The 22,428-nt window shown below is 39.6% G+C and overlaps 1 pseudogene; it reads left to right on the forward strand.

The window, feature by feature from the left end:
- The first annotated feature begins 21,233 nt into the window (after positions 1-21,233).
- On the forward strand, positions 21,234-22,214 carry LOC119537529 (annotated as a pseudogene).
- Positions 22,215-22,428: the final 214 nt, after the last annotated feature.

A 22,428-nucleotide genomic window follows, 5' to 3' on the forward strand; every position in this document is an offset into this window, starting at 1 on the left:
ACGCTCCTTTGCTACATGGGAACTGAACGTACTGGGACACACACCCTCAACATTTCAGTTATTGCTGACAGGGTGACGCAGGAATGAGACACAGACACAAAGAGAAGAATTAAGAGAGCAGGGGGCCCACTTGCATCTCGTGCTAAGTGGACGACAATGCAGCCTTGCTCCAGCTATTTATTTCAGAAGATCAGGTGTATATGCTAAAGGTGCATACAATCTAGGTTTAAGACAATGGTAGTCACAAAACACACATCTTTACAGGGCGGACCTGCATGGCATTCTATGCAGGCCTGCAGCTCAGCGTTCTAAGCCACCACCCCAGATATGCCTCAGGCAACATGGAAGACTCAGTTCCCCACATATCCCCCTTTTTATTTTAGCCGCTGGTCAGATCTCTGTCTGCCACTTGGGCTCCGATCTGAGCTGGGTGTGGGAAACAAAGTAGCCACGGGGGCAGGAGACCTCCCTTAAAAAGGGGTGAGGGTTCAGACCCTTGCAAAGCTGGGGGGGTGAGGTTCTGTGCCCCACCTCTGTTGGCCCCCAAGTTTTCTCCTGATGGCCCCTCTGCGACTGTGCCTGTCTTAGGTTGTTCCTTCCCTGAGGAATCTTACCCGTCTCTGGCTAACCAGCCATCCTCTGGGGCCATACAGGGTGATATAAGGGAGGGGCAACACCCCCCAAGAGGGTTAGTTTTGTCTCCTTGACAGCCTATGCCCCGTGGCCTCCATGCCCAACAATGGTTCGGACCCAGGCAGCCAAAATAAGGAGGAGGGAAAACTGAATGAACTGTTGCCTTGTTGCAGCAATGGGGGGTTAGGAATATAAGCCCAATAGGTATAATTTCCAGAATGAGCACATGCCGGAGATATACTCACAGCAATAGCAATAAGAGCCAACATTGCTGCCATCAGGTTAGAACCTGTCATAGGCAGCTTGTCTCATTGGACTTATTTTTCAGCATACTGACATAATTTCTTTATCTGACCCCAAGTTGGATGTTGGGCTTCCCAAGTTCAGGGTGTTGGCCCGATCACTGTTGTCTTCAGTGTCAGACCCTGAAACTGCATCACTGGTGGCTCGATGTCCCATAGGAATTTTCTTTTCTTTGCTGGGTGCATGGTACGGCTTCAGTCGTCAGGCCGGTATCCAAAGTAGTGCTCGTCCATCACCTGGGGAAACACAAGCATAACCTCTTCCCCATGTTAATAAAGTACCCATTGTCCATTCATTAGTTAGCATGTCCTTCCACCATATAGGAGGTGCTTTCTGGAAATAATGTTTCAGTATTGTCTCTTGGAGCTGGGCAATGAAATCTGGATACGATTCTTTCAGCCCTTGTAAAACCTTTTGAAAGGATTGTGCAGCTTTACCCTTAGCGTCAATTTTGTTTCAAGCTTGCAAACAACAATGGTGAATCTGCTCGACTGCTGATCATTATAAACAGACTGATTTTCAACAGTGGAATAAGCTCCGTGGCCCAGTAATTGATCTAAATTTATATTTAGTTTCTGTTGTCGATTGTGTGCAGCCTGTAGTTCTGCATGCTCCTTCCACCAAGTCCTAAATTGTAGATATCCTCCTGGGCTAAGGACTGCACGGGCTAATGTGGTCCAATCTATGGGAATTAGATGAGAACCTTCAGCTAAACTTTGCAATACACCAACTGAAAAAGGGGAATGAACCCCATACGTTTGTACAGCTTTTTTCAATTCTTTAAGAACTGCAAATGGGACATGATCATGGAAGTAAGTATAGACTCCATCAGGATAATTAACGTCTCGTCCAGGAGGCACTTCCTCATGAACCATTAACAGGGAAGGCAACAGGACAACATATGGCCTCTAAATCTCTTTGCTGCCTGGCTTCTGCCAGACCCTGCTGTATGCCAGAGAGGCGGGCAGGTTTAACTGCAGGGGTACAGCTATGTGCAGGAAGAGGCGGAGGAGGAGGCGGGGGCCATTCCTCCCAGCAAGGCGCAGAAGGAGGCCTGGGGCATCGACAAGAACAAAAAACCTGAGATTTTACTGGATCTTTTTTACCCTTATCATCATCAGAAAGAGGATTGGGACCAGTATTGTCATCAGACTCAAATTCTTCCTCCTCATCGTCAGTTTTTAAAGTTTCAAGAAGAGACTTAATTAAAGACCATGTAGACCAAATAGTAACAGGTAAATCAACTCCTTGCATATGTTTTTGTTTCAATTCCTTACCTACCCACTCCCAGTCATGCAGTTCAAGGGAGCCAAGGGTAGGGAACCAAGAGCAGTACTTTTCAATAACCTGTAGCAATTCTAAGATTTGTGACTCCCCCATCTTGACACCACTGGCCCGCAGCAGCTGCCATAAGAGGGAAATATAGGAAACATATTTATTGTGTAATGGGTAATGCTGAAGGCAGCATTACCCATTACCCTGCTTATAATGCTCGGGGTCATTCTACAAGGAACGCATACAAACATGGCCGTTACCTCCACCCGAGTTCCAGCGCCGCTGTACCTCCTTCATTCAAGCAATTCTTCTGTCAGGAACCAGGTCTGAGTCTTAAGTCCCTGTTCGGGCACCACTTCTTGCTGACAGGGAAATGCAGGAATGAGACACGGACACAAAGCTAAGAATTAAGGGAGCAGGGGGCCCATTTGCATCTCGTGCTAAGTGGATGACAATGCAGCCTTGCTCCAGCTATTTATTTCAGAAGATCAGGTGTATATGCTAAAGGTGCATACAATCTAGGTTTAAGACAATGGTAGTCACAAGACACACATCTTTACAGGGCGGGCCTGCATGGCATTCTATGCAGGCCTACGGCTCAGCGTTCTAAGCCACCACCCCAGATATGCCTCAGGCAACATGGAAGACTCATTCCCCACATTCAGTCATTGTGTCTTTTATCTTCATGAGCTGTCTTGCAAAGAATAATTCCTCCTGTCTTTTACTAAAAGACATAGTGATGGGGAGTTGAGGTATGAGTCTACCTACCGATGAGCTCAGGTAGTGGGATGTCTCCCCCAACTCTCCCTCTCATTCATCTGGACCTTTACTCCTTAGTCCTTACTCATGTCTCCATTGCTATAATTGACACCTTGGATCCTCTGCGATGATGCAACATGAGGAGAATATTTCACTAGGGCAGAGACCCTACCAACATTCTCCTTATGGTATGGGAGTCCTCATAGTCTAGCTATGAGATGTTTAATTAAGAGAACACTGGAAGTCAACAACTGGAACCAAGTATTGAGGAAACCTTTAACAGAGGAGCCCAAAATTTATAAGCAACCATAAACCCCAGTGTTTCTATACATTCTCCATCTCTGTTTCATCACAGCTGGACAGTGAATGAAAGGAGGTAATTGTGCTTTCCCAGGTTTTTGTAGGAGGGAATGAAAGAGAAATAGAATTAGTCTGAGTGTGGGATATTTTAGTCGTTAAGTTTGTGAAAATTTATCAAGCTCCATGCTTATGATATATAAGGTCTCATATATATATATATATATATGCAGCATGTAAATAATTTTTTAAGAAAGAGACACATCTCCTCTCCCTCCTCTGACATTTTTATGTTCTGAATAAGTCACCTGTATTTCTACAGCTGTTTGCTACAAGACTGAGTATGAAGCCAACACAGAATAGATAAAATGCAGGCAGTAAATTCAGAGCTTCACATCTCTGAATTTCTTGGCTTTCAATGAGTTTTGTCATCTTTCAACAACATAGAAAGTATGAGGGAAAATAAAACCTTAATTAACTCACCCTCTTTCCACTGAGAGACCTCAGTGCTGCCTCTTTATGTGTATTTCACCTCCACTGTCCTGGAGAAAGAAGTGGCTTTGGAGATATCAAAGCTGAACAAATATACTTCCAGAATTTCTTCTCCCTTTAAGGGTAAGAAGGTTTAACAACAGATCTCACAATAACAATGTTCCAGGAATAATTCTGAGGCATAGGTCAAATTTCTAGCCACAAATGTGCCAAGAGGGTATGTGTAGGGAACCCTAGAGCCACCATGTCACAGAACACATGGCCTTCACCTTGGGCTTATAATTCTTTTAGGCTTGATTAGAAATCAAGGCATAGGTGTCTCCTAGGACCTTCCCATCATGATGAGACCTGCAGAGAAAAAACTGTTTCTGTGTTTATGCCCTAATTCCTGACGGTAAATGTGAACTTCCCATCAGGGACTATATAATCCCCAAGGATAAGGAATACGATAAAGGAACCTCTATGTCCCATAAAAGATGCAAATATAATTAATATTAAGAAAATTTTAATAATTATAATTCCATATAGTATATTACTTTTAGGAGGAGATGATATATATTTCAGTCAAATTTACTTATTATGCTCAGTTTAAAATACTTGAGCCCACATAAATAATCAGTGTCTGATAATGCATATTTTATAGACAAACAGCAAAAAGATAATCTTTCACTGATTTGAGAGTTGGATGGTAGGGATGTGTGCCAGTTTGAATGTATTAAGCCCCCCCAAATGCCATTATCTTTGATGCAATCTTGTGTTGGCAGACATATCAGTGTTGATTAGATTGTAATTCTTTGAGTGTTTCAATGGAGATGTGATCCACCCAACTGTAGATGATAACTTTGATGGGATAATTTCCATAGAGGTTTGGCCCCACCCTTCAGTATGGGCCTTGATTAGTTCGCTGGAGCACTATACAAACTCAGAAGTAGCAAACTTGCTACAGCCAAGAGGGAAACTTTGAAGAATGCACAGGAGCTGAGAGAGGAGCTATAGATGAAAGACAGTTTAAAGATGGCCATTGAAAGCAGACACTTGCTCTGGAGAAGCTAAGAGAGGACAAATGCCCCAAGAGCAACCGAGAGTGACATTCTGAAGAGAAGCTGTGGCCTAAAGAGGAACGTCCCAGGAGAAAGCCAGTTTGAAAACAGAACTTGGAGCAGACGCTAGCCACATGCCTTCCCAGCTAAAAGAGGTTTTCCAGACACCAATGGCAATCCTCCAGAGAAGGTACCTGATTGTTGGTGCGTTACCTTGGACACTTTACGGCCTAAAGACTGTAACTGTGTAACCAAATAAACCCCCTTTGTAAAATCCAATCCATTTCTGGTATTTTGCATTCTGGCAGCATTAACAAACTAGAACAGGATGATAGCAAAGCATTGTGAATATAACTATCACCACTGAATTACATATTTGAATGTGGTTAAAGGGGGAAATTCTATGTTGTATATATGCTACTAGAATACATTTCTTTTAAAATATATATAGAACTCTACAACAGAAACAGTTAACCTTAATGTAAACTTTGGACTATAGTCCACAGTATAATTACAATAATACTGTTTCATAAATTGCAACAAAGGTACCACACTAATGCAAAGTGTTCATAATAAGGAAAACTGCATGTAAACAGAGATATAGTGGAAATTTGCATGAATTCCTGTAAACCCACAACTTCTCTAATAAAAACTATATTTTCAAAAAGGCAAAGACTGTCAGAATAAATAACAAAAGGGAAACATCCAAATATATACTTCTCTAAGTGATGTGGTTTAAGTTCAAAGACAAATGAAAGTAAATTAATGGAAAAAGATATACTATGCAAAAGTAACATAAGAAAGTTGGAGTTATATTAGTATTATATAAAATAAACTCCAAGACAAAGAGTATTATCAGATATAAATAAGGACATTTACTAATGATAAAAATGCCATAAATGAAAATAAAATTTATGCTTAATATCACATTAATGTTGAAAGGCTGAATTCTTTCACCCTATAATCTGAAAGAAAACAAGGAAGTCTGCTCTTACCACTCCTATCAACAACGTACTGGAAGTACTAGTCAGTGAAATATGACAAGAAAAGGAAATAGAAGAATCTAGAAAATAAATAAATAAATAAAAATGTTCCTCCTTATAGATGTTATTATTGACTACATAGAAAACCCCAAGAGATTCACAAAAACAATTAAAAACCTCCCAAGACTAATAAACAAGTTCAGCAAAGTCAGGATGTACAAAATCAAAATGCAAAAATCAATTCTATGTTAATGTTACTGCAGGGGTTTGCAGATTATAGAATTTAATTAAAAGTATGAGCAACTTTCTCTTCCTGATTGGAAAATACAGTTCTATAAAAAAATCATAAACATAAAAATGTGAATTTTATTGCAGGAGTTTGGCGATTATAGAATTTAAAATTTGAGTAACTTTCTCTTCTTGATTGCAAAATACAGTTCTATTAAAAAAAAGCCATATACATAAAAATCAACTACATTTCTATTTACCAACAAAAAACATGTGGAAACTAAAATTAAAATCATAGTATATTGACAAAGCGCATAAATATAAATCTATTTTTAAAAACCACGTATGATATCTGTATCCTCAAAATTATATCACCCAGGTGAAAGAAATTAAAGAAGATCAAAATAAGCTAAGATACATACTATGTTATTGATTGGAAACTTCCATATCTCAATATAATAAATATATCAATTCTTCCAAAATTGATCTACGATTTAATATAATTTCTATCAAAATCAAAGGCAGATTTTTTAAAGATATTGACAAAATTATTCTATAATATATATGGAAAGAAAAAGGAATGAGAACACTCAAAACAAATTTGAAAACAAAGAGTAAAGTGGACAGAATTAGTCTACCCAATTTGAACACTTCTATATAGCTACAATAATCAAGACTATCTGATACTGGCAAACAGATAAACACATGGATCATTGGAACAGAATAGAGAACCCAGACAGAGGCCCAAAATATTCCCAACTCATTTTTGACAAATGTGCAAAAGCAATTCAATGGAGGAAAGACAGCCTTTTCAACAAATGGAGCTGCAGGAATAAGACATCCATAGGCTTAAAATGAAAGAACTTCTACCTAAATATCACACTGCATATAAAAATTAACTGAAAATGGATCATAGACTTAATTGTAAAATGTAAAATAGTAATAATTTAGAAAAAAAAAAACAGAAAAAAATCACAAGTTACTACTAGGTATTCTTAGACCTGATATCAAAAGCATGATCAGTAAAAGAAAAAAAACTGATAAATTGGACTTCTTTAAAATTAAAAACATAAGCTCTTCAAAAGACACAATTAAGAAAGTGAAACATCAAGACACAAAGTGAGAATATATTTTCAAATTATAAATCTGAAAAGAACTTGTATGCAGTAAATATAAAGAACTCTTAAAACTTAATAAGATAAATAAGCCAATTAGAAAATAGGCAAAATATTTATGTTAGACATTTCACCAAATGAATAATAAGCTTAATAAAAGATACTCAATATCAATATTATTTAGGGATATATAAATTAGAACAATACTAGATACCCACTAGAATAAATATAACTTAAAAACACACAATATCAAGTATTAAACAGGATGTGGAGAAACTCAAACCCTCATATATTGCAGATGGGAATATAAGCCATAGACCCTCTTTGGAAAACATATTGGCAGTTCCTTAGAAAAGTTAAAACTTCCCACTTAACCTAGAAATTCCATACCTAGTAATTTATCTAAGAGAAATGAATCCATATATCCACACAAAGAGAGGTCCATAGCATAATTATTCATAATAACCAAAGTTGGGCACAGTCTAAAATGTGCAGCAACTGATTAATGGATAAACAATTTAATGGCATAATATTAGGCAATAAAAAGGAATAAACTGATACAAGCTGCAACATAGAATAACCTCAAAAACATGCTGGATTAAAGAAACCAGAAGCCAAAGACAATCTATTATATGGTTCCATTTATATGGTGCTAGTATTGAAACCACAGGCCAGATAGCTTGGAGTCCTAATTCAAAATCAAAATTTGGGCCAAAACTTGTTGGTTATCATAACTTCTTGCTCTCCCATTACTAAAATTCTTTCCTGAGCTTGTCTTACAGTCAAACAAAGGCATAGTCGGACTCTGCAGCCTACAGAGCATGTGCAGAGACTCATGGTGTCCTTGCCCCTTTCAAACAAGCCCTGAGACAGTGAGAACAAAAATCACCTTCCTCAGAATGAAGATTTTGGGAATGAGTCATTGGAAGCAAAATAGAAGAGGTCCCTCAGAAAGAAGATAAGTTGGGGTGACATCAACATGGCAATGTGAACAGCTGCCAAAAACTTCTCCTAAGATATTCCCTGCAAAAGGGAAATAACCTTGACTTGTTCGGAACTAAGGAGGAAGGTATGGGGGGGGGGGGGAGAAGGACCCTATACATGCTGAATGAAGAAGAAGACAGTATAAGGTAGGAAAACTGTTCAAGGATGGAAGGTCCTCTCCCCTCCCCCCCCACTCAGTCTTGTGAATCACAAAAGATACACAGAACCAGCAATTAGGATTCCTCTCTCCTCCAACCAGAGATGCAGACTAAAAAATCAATGACAGCAGTGGGAAAGATCCCCATCATTTGGAGATCAGGGGGAGAGGGGAAGATATTTCAATGTTCAGTAAGAGAAGAAAAGTCTGAGAAAATGTGGGCAGAGACTATTTTGAGCCCTGATTCTGAAAGCTCTTCCCCCACCATTGAGGAACATAGTGACAGGTGGCCTGATACTTCCCTGGGAGATGGCTGAAAACTGTGGCACCTGGGGGACTCCACTGCCACAGAGACAGTGGAGGGTACAGTCCCACACTGACTCAGACTTTGCCCAGCAAAGTGAGGGTACAAGAAAACAACACTTTCAGCTGTGCCCAGTCAGAAGGAGTACAAAAAGGTAAATCAGTACAACCCAAACAGACTCAGCTGAGCTCCAAGAGATAATTGAACCCCAACCAGCCAAACTCAGTTGGCTGAGTAATTTAGCCCCACCCAGCAAGATTCACCTGGGCTCCAAGAGATAAGTCAAGCCCACCCAACTGGACTCAGCCAGGCTACAACAGGTAATTCAGCCCCACCCAGCCAGATGCAGCTGAGTTCCAAGAGGTACATCAGCCTCGCCTGGTCAGACAAAGCCTCAGACCCAGAAGGTAAACACCTTCTTGTACAACTAACTCACCAAACAGCACCATCTGCTAGATAGACCAGAAAGTGCAAGGGAATGTTAGGACTTCTCAGAACCTATATACACCTGATCCCAGGCACAGTGAACAAATGGCAGAATTTATGGGAATGAAAGGCAAAATAGAAGGGATAAATCAACAAATGGTGTTCAGAGAACCAGATTTCCATATCCAAAGGAATGAAAGAGGACTCCTATTTCACACCTTGTACAAAAATTAAGTTGAAATAGATCAAAGACCTAAATATTAGAGCTAAGATCAAAAAACTTTTAGAAGAAAATGTAGGGAAATATCTGAAAGATCTTTTGATAAGAGGTGGTATCCTAGCCCTTACACCCAAAATGCAAGCACTGGAAGAAGAAATAGATAAATGGGATCTCCTCAAAATTAAACACTTTTGTATGTGAAAGGACTTTGTCAGAAAAGTAAATAGGGAGCCTATGCAATGGGAGACAGTATTTGGAAACCACATATCAGATAAGGATTTAATATCCAGATATGGATTTAATAAAGAGATCCTACAACTCAAGAACAAAAGACAAACAACCAAATTAAAAAATGAGCAAAAGAAATAGACACTTTTCTGAAGAGGAAATACATATGGCTCAAAAACATATGAAAAGATGCTCACTTTCACTGGCTATGAAGGCAATGCAAATCAAAATCGCAATGAGATATAATTTCATACCTACTAGAATGTCTGTTATCAATATAACAGAAAATTACAGGTGTGGGAGAGGATGTGGAGAAAGAGGCACATTTACTCACTGTTGGTGGGAATGTAGAATGGTGCAGCCACTCTGGAAGACAGTATGGGGTTTCCCCTGGGAACTAAGTATAGAATTCCCATATGATCCTGCAATTCCATTACTCACTATATACTCTGAGGAACTGAAAGGTAAGACACGAATGGACACTCGTAAACTAATGTTTATAATGGCATTATTCATGATGGCCAAGAGATGGAACAGCCCAAATGTCCAACAATGGACGAGTGGATAAACAAACTATGGCATATACGTATGATGGAGGATTATGCTGCTGTAAGACAGAACAAAGTCATGGAACATATAACAACATGGATGAACCGTGAGGATGTTATGTTGAGCAAAATTAGCCAAAAACAAAAGGACAAAAATGGTATCATCTCACTAATATGAACTAATATTAATGAGCAAACTTTGAGAGTTAAAATGGACAACACAGGTTATCAGGAGACAGAGGATAAAAATAGGGCATTAGATGCTGAAGGAATATAGAATGTTCAACAGGATTGATTGTATAGATCCAGAAATGGATAGCAAAATATTGCGTGATGGTACCACAATATTGTAAGTACAGTGAAAAAAGTTCTCTGTGAATAATGTTGAAAGAGGAAAGCTAGGGGTATGTATGACACCGGAAGGGAAGACAGAAGATAAAGACTGCAGCTGTATAACTTAGGCAATATACCAAAGCTAAATGTCTATAAGAGGGGCCTATAAGGGAGGGGTATGTGATTCTTGGTAGTGGTGGTGTTGTCTGACCTTATTCCTCTATTGTATTGTATTTTTATTTTTTCTTTCACCTTTTTTATCACACTTTAAAAAAATTTTTTTTGTGTAAAGAATATGTTCAAGCACTGATTGTGGTGATGCATGCAGAACTTTATAATGATACTGTGAATAACTGATTGTACACCATAGTTGATTGCATGGTATGTGGATATATCCCTATAAAATTGCAGAGAAAAATAAAAAGAGAGGGATACAAGTGCTGGAGAAAATGGGGAGAGACGGGTAGACCTATTCGCTGTTGGTGGGAAGTAGAATGGTGCAGCCTACCTAGAGGAAAGTTGGTGGTTCCACAAGAAGCTAAGTATGTGGGTACCATAAGGTCCTGCAACTGCATTATGGGGTATATACTTAGAAGATCTGAGAGCAAGAACACGAATGGACATTTGCAAACTGGTGTTTATGGAGGCAGTGTTTACGATTTGCAAGAGAAGGAGGTGGCTTAAGGGTACATCAACTAATGAACAAAATGGTGAAGTGTAGTGCACACAAACAATAGAAAATTGAGCAACTGAAAGGAGGAATGAAGTTGTGAGACATGCAACTAGATGAATGGATCTTAAGGACAGCATTTTGAGTGAAGTACTCCAGAAAGGAAAAGACAAACACTTTATGACTCACTAATATGGATCAACTATAATGTGGAAACTCTGAGAACTGAAGCTTATAGCACAGCTTATCAGGGGAATGCTTATTGTAATGGTCCCTAGATTGTAAGTTCTTAGAGCAGTCACATCTATTCCCGAGTTGTAACGGTTATCTCTAAATTCTGAGATGCTGAGCTCTCTGTGTATAACCTGGTCACTCTCTGGAACTCTGGGTATCTGTGTGACACCTGAAACTCAGAGCTAGACCTCAGCAGCTGTGAATGTCAGCATTACCTCATACAGCAACTGTTAGAAAAGCTGAAAAGGAGTTCAGATTTCAATTGGAGACATGAATTTTACTGATATGGTTAGGACTAAAGCAAATTAGACCGAAGGGTAAAGGACAATACCATGTTTTAAAACTTCCACTTCCATGTGAGACCAAGGAAAGAGATATTTATTTGGTGCAGGATCTGCATTTTCTGTAGGACACTAAATAATTTAATTGTATAGTCAGTTTATTCAAACATCATGAGTACATGGAAGTCTGAATAGGATGTGAGATCCCAGTACATCCCAAAGTAATTTCAGCAGAGAATAAAAATGTATTTGCAGGACCCCCTGAGGAACGGGGACTTCACCACCTGGGCTATTACAGATATTCTCACAAATATTGAAGACTAACAATTTAGTAGACCAACCCCTCAATCTGGTGGCTTTCCGTTATGAAGCTTGTTAATGAAAAGGAGAGGATAAGCCTACTTATCATTGTGCCTAAGGGTCTCCCCTAGACAACGTCTTTGTTGCTCAGATGTTGCCTCTCTCTTTCAGCCCACTTTGCAGGTAACCTCACTGCATTCCCCATGATGTAGGACATGACTCCCAGGGGTGTAAATCCACTTGGAAACGCAGGACATGACTCCCACAGATGAGCCTGGACCCAGCATCTTGGGACTGAGAAAATCTTGACCAAAAGGAGGAAGTGTAATGAAACAAAATTAAGTTTCAGTGGTGAAAAGATTTCAAATGGGATTCCAGAAGTCATTCTGGAGGTTATTCTTATGAGCTATATAGATAACCCTTTTTGGTGTTTAGTATGTTGGAATGGCTAGAGGGAAATACCTGAAGCTGTGGAACTGCAACCCGGTAGCCCAGATTCTTGAAGATGATTGTATAACTATGTAGCTTATATGGTGTGGCTGTGTGACTGTGAAAACCTTCTGGCTCACCCTCCCTTTATCCAGTATATGGATGGATGAATAGAAAAATGGGGACAAAAATTAAACGAAAAATAGGGTAGGTTGGGGGGGATGGAATGTTTAAGGTGTTACTTTTATTTTTATTTTGGGAGGAGGAAGTAAAATTTTCAAATATTAATTGTGGTGAGGAATGCACAACTATATGATAGCACTGTGAACAAACCATTGTAGGGTATACGAATATATCTCAATAAAATACATCAATATATCTCATTAAAACCATATTTTGAAAAAAAAGAATAAAGGCTCTGAAGTTAGAGGGCATGTGGTTGATTCCTACCTCCATAATTACTAACTCTAACACCATACACAAGTTATTTAAACTTGGTGCCTCAGAGAGTTTGTAAGATACGAGTGGGAATACTAGTATCTCTTTCATTATGTGATTGTGACACGTAATTGAGCTAATATAAGTGAAATGCTTAGAACAATGCACTTAAGAATTCTCACATTTCAATTCTAGGGTTTTTTTTAATTGTTTTGGAGCTTCTTCTTTGGTATCTCTTATTAATATCTTCTCAAGAAATCATATGTGATGTTGAAACTGCTGCACTAAATAAGTTAGATTAAGAAAAGGGAAATCCATGATGCAGCCTATTGGATAAGAATCTGCAGTTAAGAGAAATTAATGATATGAATGGGATTTTTTAATCCCCCTGCTAACTCCACAACGGCTTGTGCTATGAAAAAAGAGACACTAGACTCTCTTCCCTAGCATCCTTACACAAATGCTGGCTCTCCATTATAACATGATTCTGACTGCAGACATTCAAGCTTCAAATCAGACTTAGGATGTATCAAGAGCTGGTGAGTCTGGCTGTGTTTCTCTCTCAGAACTACAGCAAAGATGGAGAAACAGAAAGGGGCTCTGTCGCTCCTTTATGTGACATCCATTCAATTTCCGTTTTCCAAATCCAAGTTAGCCTTGCTTGAATGCATACCTTTCCTTTGCTCAAACTTGCTGTAGGATGAAATTTTTGAACATTTCAAAAGCATCAAACTGCTGTTTGAATACGTAAAAAACCATAACATTTCTGGACATTTCGACTCAGAAATATACCCTAGTAAATCCCACAATTTGGCTGTACATGTATTATTTCACCACAGGTACAAACAACTGGAGTTTACAGTATTGTAGATATTACCTGTTTTATCAAAGAGGCACTTACTGGAAAATTTTCTGCCTCTGTGAAGTTGCTAAATAAATTGTCTAAATGGCCTAAATCATGGCATAGCCCAGTGAGAAGTCTGGGTCCTCAGAGAAGGGCCTTCTTAAATTCGAAAGGCACTAAAAAAAGGAGTTTCCATCTACAACAAACATCTACAGTATGAAATTTAATCTGTGTGGAGTTTCCCTATAAATGAAGGAATATTGTTGCATGGTCTAATTAGGTTCCCATCACACCAAAATATACATCTTATTTACAAATTAACATTTTGCTGATAATATAGCTAGGCAGTTCTCTCTGATCGAGACTTTTGGGTTAGGCAAGATTTGAATTAATTAAAAGAAACTGATCTGGAGGCGGGGCAAGATGACAGCAAAGAGAGGAGTGGAAGCTAAGTAGTCCCCCTGGAACAACTGCAAAAAACCAGAAACAACTAGTAAATAATCCAGAATAACTGCGGGGGGACAAATGAGACCATCCACTCATCATACACCAACCTGAATTGGGAGGAATGCCTGAGAACACAGCATAAAATCTGTAAGTAAAACCTGTGGATCCAAGTTCCAAGACCCCCTCCCCCATAGCCCAAGCTGCAAAGCCTCGTGGTCCCAGAAAGAAGCTCTCTCCCAGCAAGCTCCCATCATCCTTGCAAGCCTGGAATGAACCCCACTTGGTCATGGTGTATGATTTTTTTAATGTGTGTTTGGATTCAATTTGCAAGTATTTTTCTGAGGATTTTTGCATGTATATTCATTAGGGAGATTGGCCGGTAGTTTTCCTTTTTTTGTAGCATCTTTGCCTGATTTTGGTATTAGATTGATGTTAGCTTCATAAAATGAGTTAGGTAGTGTTCCATTTTCTTCAATGTTTTGAAAGAGTTTGAGTAAGATTGGTGTCAGTTCTTTCTGGGAAGTTTGGTAGAATTCCCCTGTGAAGCCATCTGGCCCTGGGCATTTATTTGTGGGAAGATTTTTGATGACTGATTGGATCTCTTTGCTTCTGACTGGTTGGTTGAGGTCTTCTATTTCTTCTCTGGTCAGTCTAGGTTGTTCATATGTTCCCAGGAAATTGTCCATTTCCTCTACATTATCCAGTTTGTTGCCATACATTTGTTCATAGTATCCTCTTATAATTTTTTAATTTCTTCAGGATCTGCATTTATGTCACCTTTTTCATTCATTATTTTGTTTATTTGGGTCTTCTCTCTTTTTGATTTTGTCAGTGTAGCTAGGGGCTTGTCAATCTTGTTGATCTTCTCAAAGAACCAACTTTTGGTGATATTTATCCTCTCTATTGTTTTTTTCTTCTCTATGTCATTTATTTCTGCTTTAATCCTTGTTATTTCTTTTCTTCTAGTTGGTTTAGGGTTGGTTTGCTGTTCATTTTCTAGCTTCTTCAGTTGATCCATTAGCTCTTTGATTTTGGCTCTTTCTTCCTTTTTAATATATGCATTTAGTGCTATAAATTTCCCCCTTAGCACTGCTTTTGCTGCATCCCATAGGTTTTGGTATGCTGTGTTCTCATTTTCATTTGTCTCTATATATTTAGCAATTTCTCTTGCTATTTCTTCTTGCTGAATTGCCCCTTTTGTTAGTATGTAGTGGCCTTCTTTGTCTCTCAAAACATCCCTGCATTTAAAGTCTATCTTATCTAAGATTAATATTGCTTCACCTACTTTCTTTTGGCTGTAGCTTGCATGAAATATTTTTTTCCATCCTTTCGCTTTCAATTTCTTTGTGTCCCTGTGTCTAAGATGAGTCTCTTGTATGCAACACATTGATGGTTCATTTTTTTTGATCCATTCTGCGAATCTATATCTTTTAATTGGGGAGTTTAATCCATTTACATTCAACGTTATAACCATGAAGGCATTTCTTGAATCAACCATCTTATCCTTTGGTTTATGTTTGTCATATTTTTCCCCTCTGTCTATAATATCCTTAATTGTACCCATACCGAATCTCTTTAGTACTGAACCTTTCTCCAAGTCTCTCTGTCCTTTCTTTGTTTCTCTGTCTGTAGGGCTCCCTTTAGTATCTCTAGTAGGGCAGGTCTCTTGTTAGCAAATTCCCTCAGCATTTGTTTGTCTGTGAAAAATTTAAGCTCTCCCTCAAATTTGAAGGAGAGCTTTGCTGGATAAAGTATTCTTGGCTGGAAATTTTTCTCACTCAGAATTTTAAATATATCATGCCACTGCCTTCTCGCCTCCATGGTGGCTGCTGAATAGTCACCACTTAGTCTTATGCTGTTTCCTTTGTATGTGGTGAATTGCTTTTCTCTTGCTGCTTTCAGAACTTGCTCCTTCTCTTCCGTGTTTGACAGTGTGATCAGAATATGTCTCGGAGTGGATTTATTTGGATTTATTCTATTTGGGGTTCGCTGAGCATTTATGATTTGTATATTTATGTTGTTTAGAAGATTTGGGAAGTTTTCCCCAACAATTTCTTTGAATACTCTTCCTAGACCTTTACCCTTTTCTTCCCCTTCTGGAACACCAATGAGTCTTATATTCGGACATTTTATATTATCTATCATATCCCTGAGGTCCGTTTCGATTTTTTCAATTTTTTTCCCCATTCTTTCTTTTATGCTTTCATTTTCCATTCTGTCATCTTCCAGGTCACTGATTCGTTGTTCAGCTTCCTCTAGTCTTGTAATGTGAGTGTCCAGAATCTTTTTAATTTGGTCAACAGTTTCTTTAATTTCCATAAGATCATCTGTTATTTTATTTAGTCTTGCAAATATCTTCTTTATGCTCTTCTAGGGTCTTCTTGATATCCTTTGTATCCCGTACTATGGTCTCATTGTTCATCTTTAGTTCTTTGAGTAGCTGCTCTAGGTGCTGTGTCTCTTCTGATCTTTTGATTTGGGTGCTTGCTTGGGTTGTCCATATCGTCTGGTTTTTTCATATGCTTTATAATTTTCTGTTGTTTTTGCCCTCTTGGCATTTGCTGAACTTGATAGGGTTCTTTTAGGATTTGTAGACAAATTGAAGTCCTTATCTCTAATTTATCAGATCTACAGCTTTGTGGAGTACACTTTCTCTAACTAACCAGCAGGTGGCGTCCACGAGCCACCTATTCTCCACAAGCCAGTTCTCCCGTTTAGCCTTTGTGGTGAGTGGTGGAGTGAGCCTTGTGGGGTCCAATTGGTGTACCAAGCTTGCGTGTGTAGTTAGTGTTGCCCGCCCTGTATATGGGGCGTGTTTCTGGGCAGTCAGGGAGGGGGGGTGGCTCTAACAATCAAATCTCCCTGGTGATCCTGGAGTTTTAAAGCTGCTGCAATAGTCTAATCCTTCAGTTCAGTCCTGTCACAGTTTGTCTCTGCCACTGACCCACAAGTCCTTTGTATTGACGTATGGCTCCTGAGACTTGCAAGTGGGCCCCTCTTCCAGGCTGTGCACCCCCGGTCCTCTGTTGAGGGATGACTGTGCTATGTCACCGGTGAGTACCGTCCCCCCAGGGCAGTTCTGGGCTGCTGGGCTGTGTAGGGAGGCTGCCAGTCTGCTGAAATGATGGCTGAATGGGGCTTTGTTAATTCACACTGCTCCACCTTCCCAACTCTGGGACAATCAGCTGAGGTTGCAGGGAAGGCTAATGTCCACGCCCAGTTTTGTGGTGTGTGCCTGTTATTGGAAGCACTTCCGTCACACTGCGTTGTCTGGGGCAGCTCTGGGCTATGGGGCTGGCGATGGGCAGGAGTGTTTCCTGTCCACCAGGATGATGGCTGTGACCGGACACCCCCCTTTTCTTGGGAAGTTGTGGTGTTTAGTGAATTTTCTCAGGCACTGGATTATTGCCTTTTGTCTCAGAGCTCTCTTAGTTCTGCTCTTGTCTTGACCTGCCCAAATTGCAAGTCTTTGAAGCTTTCTGTATTGGGCTTCTTAGAGTAATTGTTTTAGAAAAAGAAAAAATGATTAAAAAAAAAAAAAAGGGCCCCCCTCAGAGATCTAATGGGTTATTGAAATGCTAAAAGACAAAGCAATTAGGGCCATTAAGGAAAGGTCCATAGGGCAGAGAGATCAGCTTTTCTTCGGGATTTGCATATGAGCCTCAGGGCCTGAGCTCTGCCCTTCCCCTTTCTATGTTCACCAGAACTCCAAAAATCCTCTGCTTTTATTTTGGAGTTTTTCGTGTTGTTTTTTTCTATGCCTGTTTCCTCTCTGCTGGGCTGGCTGCTTTCAGAATCTCTGGTGTCTGGTCTCAGTCTATCTATGCTTGGAGTTTGGATCAGTAGAATGAGTTTCCGATAAGGGCTGCCACTGCAGTTCTCCCTTCTTCTTCCCGGAGCTGACAGCCCCTCCTCCCATGGGACTGAGCCTGGTAGGGAGGGGCATGGGTCCCCTGGCCACAAAAACTTAGAGATTTCACTGATCTCAGCAGTTTGACATTTTTATGAGTGTTGTATGAAGTATGCCCAAAGTCAGATTGCTCTGTGGTGTCCAGTCCACGCAGTTCCTGGCTTTCTACCTACTTTCCTGGAGGAGTAACTAAAACATACAGCTCACCAGTCTGCCATCTTGCCCCACCCAGTTAACTTTTTAAAGAGTGACATGGTCTGTGGAATGTAAATATTCTGAATTAAATAGGCAGACTCTTTGCAGTGCTTTAGGCTTCATATACAATCTACTCTGAATAGACTAGAGCTCTGTAGACCTCAGATCTGTAATCTCTAGTCTCTAGTCTTAGTGAGCTTCAGTTTCATCTGAGAAGTTCACGCAGAGTTCTGAGGTTTAAGATGATGGCAGACTTCACATAACACCTTGGTTCTATTCCTCCCTAAACTCACTAGCACCACAGAAAAGGAACTGAAACTGGTACTAACTCACAAGGAGAAAGAAAACAGCAGATTCACAACAAAGAATTTTGTAAGCTGGGTAAATAAATGAGCAGTATGTCTTTTAGCATACTCATGAAAGTGACATTAGGAAATAATTGGAGAAAAATCAAGATTACTCCTAATTGATGCCATATAATCACTTGTATGCTCAGATATTTTAGGTAAAGAATCTTTTGAAGTAGTGCTGAAGATGGAGAAAATAAGAGGAATGCTTGAAAGTCTTTCAGATCTCCTCTATCACTGCATGCAGTTATGGAAAGATTATAGTTATATTATACGGAGAAAGTAAAACCCAAAGAGTATGAATTAGGTGATTATGTGCATATTATTACCTCTTTGAAATGGGAAATTAGGTGAAGTTGTATGTAAGAAATGTTGACACACTCAGCATTCTTCCTCTAAGCAGTTCAGCTAAGTGTATCCAAGAGCCAGGCTTGTTTACTTTAGGCAGATGGGAAGACAGTTCTATGGGTTACCAAACCAGCCCATGATAAATCCTGATGGCATTACCACTTAGAGATCATGATCTTAGTGAGTCTCACAATTCATAAGCACTCATATGGAGAGGCTGGTCACCTTTTTGAACTCTGCTGAGACACTTTAAGAGAACCTCTAACAAAAAATGAGCAAACCTGATCAAATAAATACAATTTAAAGGAAACACACAATACAAAGAGAAGAAAACTTCAAGAAAAGGGTTTCATAAATGGACAAAAATATAATCTTGAATATTAATAATGGTAGGAAGATTAGAATAAAAATAAACAAAAGTCCTAGAAGACAAAGTTGAGATTATCTTCTAGAGAGGAAAATAATGAATGGAAAATAAAAGAAGAAATTATGTTCAAAAAGAAGAAATTCTGGCTTCCAACATTTGACAAATGAAAACTTAAAGGAGGATTTAAAGAAATAGATTTTCAGATTCTCCAGACATGGAGACTTGAAGAAGATGGTGAGTGAGGAGGAGGAGCATAGGATGATATCTTAATTTCTGGATTAGTAGCCTCAGTTGTGGTGAAAAGAACTTAGACAATGGTGGTCATAGATGGAGCCTTGCTGAGTATCATAAGAAAATGCTCAAATCAGTTCGAGATGTGAATTTGAGGCATCTGTAGGACATAAAATAAATTGTTCAAGAGGCAGGACAGAGGTTCAGCCTATACATATAGACCAGAATCTCTCAAATCTTAGCAATTTTGACTCCCAGGAGTCATTAAAAAATGTCTAGCCCTAAAGTAAAGAAATTTTCATTTTCAGAATTGAGTGTGGTTGTGCAGTTGAGGGTATTTGTATGTACATAATGGGTAGATGCCAGGCATGTTATGCATCTTGTAATATAGACAGCTCACCAGAACAAAGAAGTTTCATGTTCAAACGTCTCTTAGTTCAGAATCTCTGTATATACACAAATGTGGAAGACGAGAAAGGTAAGGGATGCTGGAACTTAACAGGCTCTTTTCAGGTGCCAGGCATGGTCCAAGTACTTTATGTGAATTAACTCATTTAATCCCCAGTACAACCCTATAATATAGCTCTTTTTTAGCCTAATTTTATAAATGAGGATAAAAGTTTGAGAAGAGTTTCATAACTTGTCTAAAATCTCACAGTTAGGAAGTGGAGAAATGTGCATTAAACTCTGTATTGAGGGCCAGACAACCAACTTTATTATATCATTAAAAAAAAATTTTTATTACGATTGTTCAGATACCATACAACTATCCAGAGATCCAAAGTGTACAATTACCCACAGCACCACCATGCAGCTGTGCATCCATCACTTTTTTGAGTTGAAATCCATAAGCATAAATAGTGATAAAGTAATGATCTAATGTTTTATGCATGTAACCCCTGAGACTTGTAGGAAAGTACTAGAAATGGCAAGTCAGTATGCTCCTGAAACTTCTTCCATAACAGCTGTGCTTATGATGCAGCTGATAGAGAAGGCCAAAGGGGCCAAATATCATTTGTATTGCGGATTAGGAATTCTTCATGTGAAATAGATGTAAGTCAGGGATGATTCCTTTGCCTGGAGACCTCACTGAGAGGCTTGAATAGTAGGTCTATGATATAGGATGTAAACACAGGCTCAGTAATTTCTATCCTCAAGAGTCTTATTAAACTTGATGAAAAATCATGTGGGAGAAGACACTTCTCCCACCTTCTGATCAATTTCCCTAGAACTATAGGACCTAAAGTTCATTCTCATTGAAGCCATCTGATTGTTTGCAAGGCTCATATATAGATCTTGTTTTCCTCTTTACAAGTGAAGAGGACCTTCTGGGCAAATTCTCAAGTAGAAATCATGGCTTATTCCCATCAATACCTCTTCTAGCCTATTGATGAACAAGGAAGATGATGATAGCTATTGCCTCCTTCATCATTAGAGATTTTTCCCCCCTCAGGACAGTAGGGTCAAAGGATCCCATCGGCCCAGCTTCAGTGAGGTCTCCAGGCAAAGGAATCATCCCTGACTTACTAATTTCCTTACAAATTCAAAACTACATAGCTCTACGATTTTGGAGGAGCACTTGATGTGAGCCTGGGAGAAGCCCAAGTCAGAGGGAGGAAACCCTGAGGCTTTAGGAGGTCTCCCAGCACTATCCTCTGCACAGTGACCCACAAGCTTAGCAGAGGAGAGAGAAGAGGGAAGGATGATCTGGACTCTCAGGCCTGGAGAATCTCCTCAGGACTTCAGGCACCTGGATGCCTTGCTGTGTGTCTTCACACAACCTTCATCTTGTAAAACAGCAGACCCAGAACTCCCTCTGCAGACAAAGCCTGAGGGTACCTTCGTAATGACACCTCCATCGCTGCTCCTACGGCTCATTCCTGTGATGTGAATGGCTGTGGAAAATGTCTCTGCAGTGACTGAGTTTATCCTTATGGGGTTAACAGACCAACCTGAGCTCCAGCTGCCTCTGTTTTTTCTGTTCTTGGTGAACTATGTGGTCACTGTGGTGGGGAATTTAATTTTAATTAATGTTATTTGCCTGAATAACCACCTTCACATCCCTATGTACTTTTTCCTGTTTAATCTCTCCTTCATGGATCTCTGCTATTCATCTGTCTTTACCCCCAAAATGCTCATGAGTTTTAATTCAGAGAGGAACATCATCTCCTTTGCAGGATGCATGGCTCAGCTATTTTTCTTCTGCTTCTTTGTCAATTCTGAGTGCTATGTGCTGACAGCCATGGCCTATGATCGCTACGTGGCCATCTGTAAGCCCCTGCTGTACACTGTCACCATGACCCCTCAGGTGTGTTCTCTGCTGATGTCTGGTTCATACGTGATGGGTTTTGCTGGTGCGATGGCTCACACAGGGTACATGATCAGGCTGACATTTTGTGATTCCAATGTCATCAACCACTACATGTGTGACGTCTTCCCCCTCCTCCAGCTCTCCTGCAGCAGCACCTATGCCAATGAACTCCTGGCTTCCATTATTGTAGACACAGTTGTCATGGTATCTAGTCTGATTATCTGTATCTCTTATGCTCTGATTCTTTTCAATATCCTTCACATGCCTTCAGCCAAGGGGTGGTCCAAAGCTTTCAGCACCTGTGGCTCTCACTTAATAACTGTTGGCCTTTTCTATGGATCTGCGTTGCTCACTTATGTCAAACCATCATCTTCTGGGTCTTTGGGACAGGAGAAATTTTTCTCAGTACTTTATACCAACGTGGTGCCCATGCTGAACCCCCTCATCTACAGCCTGAGGAACAAGGATGTCAGACTTGCTCTGAAAAACACCCTGAAGAGGATAAGAAAGAGAGCAGAACCAGTGGTACTGCCTTAGTCCGTGCCTCCATTATGTTGTCTCTTTCTTTTCTTCCAGCCGCTCCCCATCTTCCTATTCTTCTTTTGCATCTCTTCTTTTTTCCTTCTAAAGTCTTCTTTGAAGAATTTTCCATCTAACATCTTTTCTCATTTTTTAGTATAAACATTTATTCTTTAATATGTTCATTTTATTTACCCATTTTATTTCTTAAAGAAAAAGTCAATTGTGATCC

Source organism: Choloepus didactylus, chromosome 6 (genome assembly GCF_015220235.1).
Source record: "Choloepus didactylus isolate mChoDid1 chromosome 6, mChoDid1.pri, whole genome shotgun sequence".
In the NCBI taxonomy this organism is placed as follows: Eukaryota; Metazoa; Chordata; class Mammalia; order Pilosa; family Megalonychidae; genus Choloepus; species Choloepus didactylus.